General features: G+C 39.5%; 1 protein-coding gene across 1 annotated transcript in view; it reads right to left on the reverse strand.

The window, feature by feature from the left end:
• Positions 1-13,298, reverse strand: part of Diaph3 (diaphanous related formin 3) — a 449,417-nt gene that overhangs the window by 385,725 nt on the left and 50,394 nt on the right. The window lies entirely within an intron of this gene.

Genomic DNA, 13,298 nt, shown 5'->3' on the forward strand with positions numbered 1-13,298 from the left:
ACTGCAACACAGTGTGGAGCAGCTGGAGCGGCCAGCCTCAACACTGCAACACAGTGTGGAGCAGCTGGAGTGGCCAGCCTCAACACTGCAGCACAGTGTGGAGCAGCTGGAGTGGCCAGCCTCAACAGGTTGGCCGGGTCTGGGAGTTAGGATTCTAGTTTGAGCTGGGTGTAAATACCTGAAAGATAACAATAAATCAATTGAGGGACCCTCATCACCTCTAGTACCCTGGATAAACACAAATGGGGGTGGGTGGAGCATCAACCAGAATCCACTGTGACATCTAAAACTAATTTCGTTCATTAAAATGAGGCTTCCAATACAACTAAAAAAAAAAAAGAACTCATAGAGATTCTCTAAATGAGTACTATAAATCATTATGAATTAACTAATTCATCCTTCCAAATTTAATATGCAATACCTTCTACACTGTAAATAAAGGCAGAAAATAACTACAGATCTTTTTACAGACCCCAATATGGCAGCTTGTTGCAACGTATTATTTGTTTCATCAAATACATACTATAGAAAACGTGCTGAAGACAAACTACATGGAAGACATAATTATAAGGTTTGGCAAGTAATTTGTTAAGACTGCTCAAAACTCCTGCTAATAAAGAGAAAAATAGTAACTTTATAAAAGATAAACTCCCAGCAGGGCAGTGGTGGCATACAACTTTAATCCCAGCTCTTGGGAGGCAGAGGCAGGCAGATATAAATTCAAGCCCTGCCTGGTCTACAGGGTGAGTTCCAGGGCAGCCACGGCTCCACTTCACAGGCCTTACTATGACATATCCTCTGATAATGACCTATTGAGAAGGACACATCGGCACTAGGATATTCTCCCCAAAGCATTTCTCAATCTAATTGCAGGGAAGGACGTAAGGGAAAAGGAAATGAGATAAACCCAAATTGAGAGCACGCTACAAAACGAGCAGGATTCTTCAAAAGACTATCACTGAGTGGAAGAGACATGGGGACAAAATGCAAACTGTGACTGGATCCTCGACAGGACAGAAGGGTGACTAGAAATACAGTCTATAAAGCATTAATAATGTTCATTTCATGGATATTTAATAATTGTCCATATATTATAGAAGATATTGGCAAGGAAATACTGAGTAAAGAATATAAATATAAAAACTCTACTTTTTATTTCACTTCTCTAAGTTTTAAGTTTAAAATAAAGTTGTTGGACAAGGCAAAACTATTTTTAATATATCTTTTTATTTTTTTATTGGATATTTTATTTACATTTTTCAGATGTAATCCCCTTTTCCCAACCCAGAAACCCCTTATCCCATCCCCCCCTCCTCCTGCTTCTTCTATGAGGATATGCCCCCACCGACGATTTCCCCCACACCGGGGCATCCAGCCTTCACTGGACCAAGGACTTCCTCACCCAGGTATGCCTGACACTGTCATCCTCCCCTACATATACAGCTGGACCCATGGGTCCCTCCCTATGTGCTCCCAGGCTGGTGGTTTAGACCCTGGGAGCTCTGACTGGCTGGTATAAGTTTTAATAAACAATTTGGAAAAAAGTTGGAACAGCCTTCATAAAAATGGAAGGAAATCAGAAAAGAAGGAAGGAAGGAAGAAAAGAAGAGGGAGGAAGGGAGGGAGGGAGGGAGGGAGGGAAGGAAGGAAGGAAGGAAGGAAGGAAGGAAGGAAGGAAGGAAGGAAGGAAGGAAGGAAGGAAGGAAGACAAAGAAAAAGAAAGGAAAACAATTTTTTAAGTTCTCAAAACTTATCAAAACAGACATTAGAGTATGTGTCCTAAATAAATAAATACATGAAGAAGTAAGGACAAATTCAAGACTCCCAAGAAGAGTTCAAACACGGGAATCCAAACTCCATTCACAACTCAGGGACCAGGCACCCAGTGAGTCTTTTCCCAAACACAAAGCCTAAGGTAATTCCAGTTGCTCTGCTTTGGACTTGGAGTCTGTTCTGTGAGCTATGTATCTGGCCCCTTCTCCAAACAACCTTTCCACAAAAGACTCCTCAAACTTCTTTGATCTTAAATAAGAATTAAATGGCCAGGCCAGGTTCCATATTAAACATTAATAAACACCATTTTATTTTTGAGATATCCCTCTATGTTGGGAGCCGACCCCTAGCCGAAAGCGGCTATCATCTTTGCAGCCATCTCAGGCCACAGACCCTGACATGAGACTTGTTTTCAACAGCTGAGCACACTCTGATAAACATCTTGTTTTTCTCACATATCTTGTTTTGCTGTTTAGTGCCACCAGCTGCAAGGTGCACGTGATATCCACGCTGCTGAGCGCACGTGGTCTCCTCACTGCTAGCTAGGTGCACGTGATATCCACGCTGCAAGGCACATGACGTAGTGCCTTCAGCTGTGCTTGTCCACGAGGGCAAGGCACGTGGTAAAGGGTATAAATACCCAGGATTTCCTTCCAATAAACGAGACTTGAAGAGACTCAATCAGACTCCCTGTCTTGTCTCCATTCTTCGCGTCTCTGTCCCCACTCTCTCTCTTGCCAGGCCCTGACCCGCGGACCAGAGCAGCAGCTCAGGCGGCTACAAAGTGGCGCCTCAACGTTGGGCTCCAGTAAGCAGGGTACAGTGAAGGACACAGCGGGAATTGGAAGCGTGCATCCTCACTCCTGTGCTGGAGACCCTGCTGACTGACCCAAACAGGTTGCTACACCTCTATTGATGCAGTTCATGGGGAATTCTTAAAGTTGACTGTGGTCCTGCAACTTGCACCTGAACTCTCATCTGTCTATCTTGCCATGCGTGTTTCCATATTTTTTTGTCTACATACAAAACCCATTTCCTAGGATTCAATACTAGATGAGCCATACTTATGCCCCCAACACCCCATGCTGGCACCCGAATCCCCATGCCTTGCCATCATCCTGTGAAGGCCCTGGATGTCACTGGCATTCTTGCCAGCAGCAACCTTGACTTTCATTTTCCTAAGCCCCCATCCTTCGGGACACACCCTGTTTGTTTTCTCACCTAAAAGCTGCCTTCCCTCAAAGGCCACCTCCACACTCCTGCCGCTGACCTCAATTTTCCATCCTCTAGCTTTACTTTTTTCAAACCTTTTTCTTTATCCCAGTTCTTTAAGCTATCAATTATTTCTACATTTGTTTGTTAGGTTCTTCACTTGTCTCTCCTCCCAGTATCTTGCGTACGTACAATATTTAACATGTTCGCCTTATTCCCGTGGGACCTCCTTTCTGAGCTTACAGGTCAGTTTTGGTTTAATGCAATTTGCTGCACATTTCACAATGGACAGACCTCATTAGTCACTCTTAAAGGCATATAACTTGCCAATCCTGTTGTATAACAATCATGAGATAGGATAAAGTTCTAGAACACAGAGTTAGAGCCTGAATATTAGCAGGTCTAAGCCTAGAACCCTAAGCAACCACTACTCCATAAGACTCTCAAGAGTCTTCAGAAAACAGTGCACTTGCTTTTTTTGGCAGCAGAAATCTGCTCCAAAAGTGCTATAAATTACTCTGCATCACTCCTGCAAAAAAGCAGAGAAGTACACAGACCCTTGCTGACATCAGGGTCAGTGTGTGACTGAGCACTGTACAGCAGCATCTATATAGAGTGAATGCTGAGACCACTCCCAAATATCACTAAGTTTTGTGACTGTCTGGTGCTATGTCCACCCAAAAGATACACCTTCCACTTTGTACAAAGGTACTGAATGGATCAAGGGCAAGTTTCCAACATGGAAACCAGGTCACATCAGTAGCTGCAGAGACTCCAAAAATGTTTCTCTATCACTTGGAGAAGACCAGAGGGTCCTATATACCAAAACTTCACCATTTTGCTGCTACTGTTTTTAGACACACTGACTCCATCATATGCTGATAAAATATTGGCAAAAAGTAAATATTTTGACACTATCTCCAGCAAAAATGAGAAACAAAAAGATGTAAACATAATATATGAGCATATTTAGACAGTAAAGAGCAACTGAGCAGAGAACAGCAACCAAAGAGAAGGTATTTTTTCAACTGAATTACAAACACTAGACTCAATAATTTCATTCATGAATGTAGATTTTATAAGACAGCATACTCATTAAATTTACATACATCAAGTTGAGTGGGATAGTTAACACCATGGAGAGTCAGATTACATTTAAAATGATGGACTATTTGAGCACTGGGCAAATGAAAACAAGCTGCGAGTGGAAGATGGTCAGGTGTGAAGGACTTCTGCCAGAAAGCAAAATAAGCACTTGATAAGCAGAGGCTACAGTCAGAAAACGGACATAGGAAAGATGTTATAAACGATCAATACACTTTGGGAATCAATTAGAACACTGGAAGATAAAAATTAACACAGCAACTGCAAAACTAAATATTCACTGTTAAGGCAAAAGATATCACTGGATTTAAAGAGTGTTTGTGTATTGTTTTGGGGTTTGGAAGGTGTTTATTAATATCACATCACTGCAGCCACAAATTGGCTAAACATCTTAAGAGGAGGTCCACACGACAGCCTAATTATACATCTTGGGACTATGAAGCTCACCATCCTAAAAGCATAATTTTAAACAAATATCTTCAAAAAGTATGACACTAGGTTTTAAGCACATTTTTAAGGCTCTTCTAAATTATACAATATCAAATGGTCCTTTTGGTGTTTATCCCCACACTGAGGTGTATTTTCACCACCATGAATGGTTTCACAGCAACTGAAAAAAAAATTAAAGATTCATGGTCTTATTCGAATACTAGCAAAATCTATCTTACTTTGACAATACAGTAACTCTTAATTTTAGATTGGGTTTAGACATAAAGGAAAAGTGAAAGATAAACACCAGCAACAACCTGAAAGCTGTGGAAATGACACAGTCAATAAAGTGCTTGCTATACTACATGAAGACCTGAGTTAGATCCCAGCACCCAAGTCAGGAGCAAGGCATTATGTCATGGGAATGAAATCAGAGCACTGAGAAGACAGAGACTGGAGTGTAAGTCCTGAGGCTTACAGGTCAGCAAACCTAGCCTGAAAACGGCAAAGGCAGAAAGATGGCCTCCTACAAACTTACTCCTGACCTCTGACCTCTAACCCCTGACCTCCACGTAAAGACACACTGGCACACCTACAGATATACATACATTAAAATGAAATAGGAGATAAAATGAAATGGGAAATAGGATAGAAATGCTTGCAAGAATTAATGTTATTACTACTTTACTATTATTTACTATTAATAAGCTTTTTATTTTGCCTATCCATTTTATGTATACAGTAAGCAGTGTAAACTATCTCAATTGAAAACTAAATTCCAATGTGTCTTCATGCCAACATCAAGCACCAATAAGAAAAATCAATTAGGCATCACTTTTATTGTATAAAATCTAATTTTAATAGAAAAAAAGTGTAATGAATATGCAAGGTGATTCCCAAGTGTGACTTACTTAGGGATAATGTCTAGCCAGAACTATCAAGCATATTCAGAATCACCTACCAGCACAGACATCCGCCAGTGATTAAAAAGTGTCTCATTCACTTGCTTGAAACTTTTAAAAACACCAGGCATTTCCTCATAAATTACACTACAGATTAAACAGTCACTTAACCTCAGACATAAAGGCCGACTTTCCCACTTTGACAGAGAAGGAGGTCTTTGGAGATGTAAGAAAGAAAAAGGGGAAAAATGGTTTTGAAAGCATTACACGAAAGGAGGTCAATTTGTCTATGGTGGCTTTGACTATTGTTTTCTATATTGTTCCATATGCTGGAAACATGATACAATTAGGAAAACACAAGTAGATCTACAGTTCTACTATATACTGAACACTGTTTCAAATACAAATGCAATACCTTTAGTATCTTTCTCATTTCCCTTCAATAAAAAAATGCCAGTATATGTATTAGATAGGAGGTCACCGAAGCTCTATTGCCAGGGGACACTTCAAGTATAAGCTTTGAAGATGCTGTATTGTACAAATGAGTTTTCACCTTCTCCTATGCTACCACGAAGCCTGATAAATATCTTCGCAGGTGATTACAGAATCTCAATTAATATGTAAGTATCTCAAGCAACTTTACTAAATTGTTCTCTCTCCACAATTCTAGAGAGCATTCTAGAATTTAATTACTGACAGAATGATTCTATTATCACTGGCACTCACTTAATGCCAGTTGCTGACAGCACCCTGACAGATGACCTGTCTCACATGGTGCACATCCTCTCAATAATAAACATGAGGAAACAAAAAAAGATAAATGCATGACAAAGCTCTTCACTTTCTTAATATTTCTGTGTTACTGGGTTGCTGGGCAGAATAGCAATTCCAACTAGCCTCCATCCACACTGATGCTTTCAGGCAGAGAAACACATGATCTCTTTAAAACTCTTAAATGTTTCATGGCTTGGTACTGGCCTTTGATTGTAGCACCCTGGAGACACAGGCAGACAGATCTCAGTGGGTTTGAAGCCAGGCTGTAACAAAGCAACTCTAGGCCAGCAAAAACTACATAGTAAGACAACGTCTCAAAAAATAGTCTTAAAGGTTAAGAAGTTTCATATATTCAATGGACATTTGTTTGGAATTATGATACTAGGTTAATCTAGTAGGGACACAGATGTCCAAATAATAAAGGACAAATTCTGTAAGACATTCATGTATCACAGGGGAAGATTTTAAAGACTGTTTACCCTAAGACATGAGGTGTATGAGAGTTCTCAAATAAAAACATGGTGAGACAAACAGAAGAGGCCACTGTAATTGCCTCTTAAGAAGTATAATAGAAAGAAAAACACAGACAGAGATAATAAAGACAAAAGAAGTTAATCAATATAGACAAGTGTCCCAGCGGGATCAAGATGACTGTAGTGGTTTGAAGAGGTTTGGCTCCCACAGACTCATGTGTTTGAATGTTTGGCCCATGGGAAATGTCACTACTAGGAGGTATGGTCTTATTATAGGAAGTGAGTCACTGAGGAAGTGGGCAGTGTCCTTTGATGTCCTATGTACTCTGCCCAGTACTGAAGAGCAATCTCTCTCCTAGTGCCTTCAGATCAATATATATAACTCTCAGCTCCTTCTCCAGCACCATGTCTGTCTGGATGCTGCCATGTTCCCTACCATGATTGATAAAGACTGAACCTCTGAAACTGTAAGCCAGCCTCAATTAAATGTTGTCCTTTATAAAAATTGCTGTGGTCACAGTGTCTGTTCACCGCAATGAAAAACAAACTAAGACAATGACAAAGTCTCTCATACTTCAGTGAGAGCTTTCCAAAGAGGGAACTAAAGTAAAAATGGGAATTTGATGTAATTTTTTAAGGAATATGTATATATCTCATTTCTAGGTTTTAAGATTTGACATCTTTTAGATAGCTAATTTTAACTTGTCTTCTATAAGAGGCATATGGGAGATATTATACAACATGAACAGCTCCAAAGCTATGGAAAGACTGTAGAGAAGCCAAGGATACAAAGAAAGATAAGAGAGTCAGATGCAACAGTAAGGAAAGAAAAGGGCAGATGGAAGAGAAGATGTAAAAAGAGAGGATGTAGATAAGGACCAGAAAAGAGGCATCACTCTACCCACAGCAAAAATAGAAATCAATATAACTGATTATTGATTAAAAACCTGTTTGGAATCTCACAGGTACACAACCAAAAGGAAAAGCTGCAAAGGTGTAAACTATTATAGAAACATTCTGAATAAACTATTTTCTGCAGAAGTTAGAGTATGTTAATTTGAACAAACTTAAGAACATATTGGCTTTCCATTAACAGAATATGCAAACCAATTAGATTCCAAACTGAACCATTGGTAAACGCAGTAGAGCAGACTCAGAAGAGGGTGGATGAAGTAACAACATAAAGGACAGCGATCAGTGATACTGATCACTAGGAAGAGTGGGTGACGTCTTAGGAAAACAAAGACACAATACCAGCAAAACAGTGTCGGCACTTGGAATCTTCTATGCTGATGGTATGCAGCACAGGAGTCCATAGAAAGACTCAAGCCCTAATCCATAGAAGAATGACTGCATGAAGAGAGACTACACCTACATATAAGTAAAGCAATGAGCCGCAAAATAGGAAAACTTTCTTGGGCTGTCTGTGAGAGCCTGGTAGAACATAAACCATTAAAGCAGATAAGTTTCTCTGAATGAAGTCAGAAGACTGGCACATAACAAGAAGAGAGAGATTCTCTAAGCATGAAAGAATTGGTGGAGTACACACAGAAGACAAGAGAAAGGCCTCCAGAAACTGAGTGCCCTGCCCACTAATCAAGAAACTCTTAAATCCTTAAAACCTCAAGGAACAGGATTCTACCAACAATCTAAATGAGTGAAAAGTAAACATGTCAGCTGACACTAGCTTCAACCTCATAAAGCCTTCAGAACCAGATTGGATTTCCAACCTATATAATCATAACATTTGTATTGTTGTAGATTAAGAGATTTGTTTTAGCAGCAATATTCCAGAAACCAAGACAATCCCATAAGACACCAATGGCAAGTTATAAACAATAAGGTTATAAGCCAACAAGTGCTCAGTTCTCCACTCCAGTCTAACCCTACAGTAAAGAGACTCATTAAGAAAAGCTAGGAGGGGAATGGAGGGCAACTGTACTCTACCAATGGCGCCTACAGTCATCTCCAAACACAGCAAGTTTGGAATGTGAAGAAAGATAAGCTTGCTTTTGGTGTTAAATTATATATAGTAAGATAGACATTTCTATTAATTGAAGACAAGGAAAGAACTGAAAGGACTAACCCTAAGAGGACATGTCTGTAATCAACAAGCCACTTTTAGTTGTTGTACCCACTAAGTTCATATCCTTCAAAAGGCCAGTTTCATTACACTTAATAAAGCAGGCAAGAGTACTCAATGATGTTGGTTTCAGATATCAAGGCTGCATATATATGCAATGTTGATTCCAACTAGTTCATACATCTAAGATTCATAGAAAACCAAGACAGTCTTTTGGTATATACCAAAATATAAGCACGGGTTAAGGGAAGCTGTTAGGAAGTTTAGCTGAGGGTAGGTGAGGTGGCTCAGCAAGTAAACTTATTTGACACCAAGCCTAGCAACCTGAGTTCAACCCAAGAAACCCACATGGTAGAAGGAGAAGCAAGGCCTGCACAGCGTCCTCTGACCTTCAGACATGCAATGTGGCATGATCACCCACACATGTATGTATATGCCATTAAATAAACATAGCATTTTAAATGTATAACAAAAAAGTTCATCACTGCTTTAGAAATTAGACCATTATGAGACCAAGAAAATCAATTCTCTAAGCAAAAATGAACTGTTGAAGTATTACACTATACTTTGCATTCATTAAATAATCAAGTCAGTAATATTTCAGAGGACTATCTTAAGGAAGAAAAACAAGTGTTCTTCAAAATAAAGTTGCTACTTCATGTACAAATTAAATACTTTACATAATTGGTAAATAGGAATAATTGTTTTTAAAACTGTACAATTGTGACACAAAGACCCTACATATAAATTTTAAATATGATAAAACCTTTGCAAGCACAAATGTCAAAAGGTTAATATAGCTGATTTCTAAATGTTTCTGTCAGGAGTATTTTGTTGTTGTTGTTGTTGTTAATAAAAAGTTCTGCTCAGCTGTGCCCTTTTATCTTTATCTTCTTTCTCCACCCAAAGCTCAAGACTCAGAACACTCCTATGAGTCGGAAATCCAGGAGGATCTAGACAACAGTGTCTTCTGGACATGAAAGGAGCAATGCACGCTTCAACTCTCAGGTGTTGTGGCTGCCTGTACAAGAGCTATACAGCATCGAGCCATTCCATTCCAGGATGGAGGACAAAGAGGTCCATGAGGCCCATTTATAAGTGAGGAGTTGTCGGACAACTGATGACTGACTGTTAGAAAAAAGGGAATATTTTAAATCCTTAGTAGCTTGACCATTCTTACTATTCCAATAGATGAGCAACAAAAATTGAATTCAATGAATAACATAAACATTATATGGTTGTTATAAATATAAATATTTTGTGTGTATGTGTTTGTTATAAATATTTTGTGTGTGTGTGTGTGTGTGTGTGTGTGTGTGTATACACATTTTAGGCACTGTATGCATATTTGACAGTCACAGAGAATAAAGAATATATACAAATCTATATTTTAGAATAGCATTAATCAAGTCCAGTAGAGTGAAATTCTAGCAGTCATTGTATCTAGACTAACTACTAGAAGGAGATAGCTGTTTTTAACTGTCTCTAGGATAGATATCAGAATGAGTAGTTGTATTCTAGAAGTTCTTTGACCTTGAAGAAATCATTGCAGAAAACATTCGGTGTTTCTCTACAGCATTGTTCTCTGCTAGAGCTTTACAGCCTTTGCCTGACTCTGCCTTGGCACACCCACAATGCCTTGCACTGTAGAGTACAGAAGCAGACTAAAGAGGCAGGAGCAGACTGGTTGGTTTCCTTCACAAAACATATAGACTAGATGGAGGGCTTTGTATTGAGGAGCTTGTTTTACCCAAAAAACAATATTTGTGTACCAATCAATAAATATGCTTCTGCATGGCTGTTTGAGGGTCAAGTTTTCAAGGCTGGACCTCTCTGCTGCTTTAGACCCTGATTACATTTTGGAAAGACCCTCTTATATTTTTGGTTGTGAGCCTAGCCTTTAACAGCTGAGCCATCTCTCCAGACACTCTTTCTTTGATAGTCCTGTGACTGAACACTGAAAGTTCAGTGTAAACAAACAAACAATGGTGCCGAGAAAAATATCTCTAACTCACTCTTAAAGGCAAGATACACTTCTTCGGTGACTTCAGCTTCAGAAACAAGAGCAGGTTTTGTATTCGAGGTACTATAATATAACCAAGGATTCAGAGAGAAGGAAAGAATCTGTTCTGTATGTTTGAAAAAGAACTTCAGCAATGACTCATCCCTCGAATATTTAACAGCCTCAGCAAAGCAGTGCTTCCATTCTACTTCTGCTAAATAAAACATATGTTTGATTGAACAGATCTATTACCAAGCAGACCTGCCTCAGATTAAACAAGTGATCTGGCCCAGTTACTCATCAACTATCTATAATTACTTCAAATTGTCCACATCCAACTGACCTGCACATACTTTCCTGAATTTATAAGCAATGGCAGCGTCCCCAAAAGAATAGTATATCCTACATTCACTATTTCTTGGATGCTTGTCCTTTTGACTAATCGCATGTGATCATAAAATGTGTTCTCCATAATGTTTAACAGCAATGGGCTGCTTTCTCTTCTTACTCGAATGGTACTCACAATTATAATTTTAAGAAAATTTTACTGTAGTTAGAAGAGCCGTAATCGTACCATTCCAAAGTTTCAGAGGTAATTAATGAACATGTTCAGAGCATGAGAAGAAAGGGCCCTCTGCCATTGCAAGTCAGCAAAGGTGATACTGAAGAGAGCTACCTTCATACAAGCCTCATTACTGGTGGCAAAGGCTAGCAAAAAGCTTTTCTTTTGTCCTTGGTGAAGATTATAGCAGCTCATAGTGTCAATAGGGAAGAAATTCCAAATTGTAAGCAAAAAAAAAAACAAAAAGTAACACTTCATTAGGAACTGATATAACAGCAGGTCTGCTTCCCAAGTCAGAGTTTGTACAACATTAACAGTATATTCAAAAGCACTAGTACTTATTAAAAATCCTATGAAAACAGGCTGGGCTTTTAGTTTCTTTCCAGAGTCTTCTGAGACTCTAGATGTTAACACTAAATCAAATACTTAAATAAATAAATAAATAAATAAATAAATAAATAAATAAAAAGTAAGGCAGTAAAGTACAAATACAACACTCCTCCTGAACAACTATAGAAGAGCTATTAACAGTATTGAAATTTCATACACAACAGATCGTTAACTAATTAGCAAATGCAGTAACTTCCATTTAAAAAGTGGATAAAGCTGCCAAAACTGACAGACAAATGGACAGACATATACAGAATAAATCATGACTTGGAAATACACACAGCACCTCAGGAGGATTTAGAATATCCTTTCATAATCGGACCCAAGTTATCTTTCCAATCTAACTTTTCAGACCTCTCACTGTCCCCAGGAGCTATTCAGAGACTAGCTCTGTAATTTTGCTTACTGCTATTCCCTTCATAGCAAGAGAATGTCCTTCCCTCTGCCTATACAATTCTCAATTGCCACTTGGCCCAGGCTGACTTTCTCTGCAAATTTCCCAAAAATACTGTAATTTGCCGTATTTTCCTTGAAGTTAATTAGGTATCTCAAAAAACTAAAGTAGTTTCTTCCTACTCTGAACTCATAAAAAAACTGAATTATTAAACACTACCTTCTGGCATTGCTTCTGCAATTTTTCAAATATTTGTTTTGAATCATAATAGATATGAACTTGAAGTAGCAACTTTATAGATAAAAATCTATTTATATAAAATTAGCATCCATTTGGAGGAAGTAGTTTGAACTTTCTTAACATATATGGATTGCTGATCAAATCAGCTCATTTAGATTAAAAATCAGACACTGAATCTGACAGTGAAAGACTAAAGACAAAATGACGATGTGGGACTGGCAAGAAATGGCCGGGGACCCTGCAAGTCTCCAGCCATTCCAGATTTCCAAGTCATGATACATTTTGCTAGGCTCCCAGACTCCAGGCTCCTGACGTGTGGTCTAAGACCTCCATTGATCATGTAAGACAATGCCCCTCCACAGGTAGAGGGTGTGACTACAGGCCTCAGCCTCAAGAGATTTCCATATTAATGAGATACCTGAAGGCCAGAAGGCATAACCAACTAAGTATTCTTTCCTAGACCCTCCTCCCTCCCTATTTAACTCAGGTCTGCCCTGAGAGAGGGGGGAAGTACAGCCAGATCCATCTACTTCCCACCATAACAATAAACCTTTAAAACCATGGACTTCCTCATGTCTTTGGGGCCCCCACCATGGGGAACCGTGGAGAAGGCCTTTGACTAATGAGCCACCACTGCTGCCTTCTAATTTCCTGCCAGAAGACTTATCTCAGGCAAGCTAGCTGAGCAAGCGACCCAGCCAAGCAAGTCCCGGTAATAAGTGTCTCAACCCGAGGGGCACTGTCGGGGTTTCCCTCCCCCTCGTTCCTCTCAGCTGCAGGCTAGCCTGTACACCCCCAGTCTCTGTTCTTCCTCAGCTCTCAGAGGCCTCTGGGGGCCCAAAGATGGAGACCATCGGCCTCCAGGTCAGCCGTCAGCCTGGAGACCCTCTATCAGAAGCCTTGCCCTGTGGGACCTCAGACTGAGGTCTCCCTACACCCGGGTAGAGGCCCGCAGCGTCC

Source organism: Grammomys surdaster, unplaced genomic scaffold (genome assembly GCF_004785775.1).
Source record: "Grammomys surdaster isolate TR1022 unplaced genomic scaffold, NIH_TR_1.0 126189, whole genome shotgun sequence".
Classification (NCBI taxonomy): Eukaryota; Metazoa; Chordata; class Mammalia; order Rodentia; family Muridae; genus Grammomys; species Grammomys surdaster.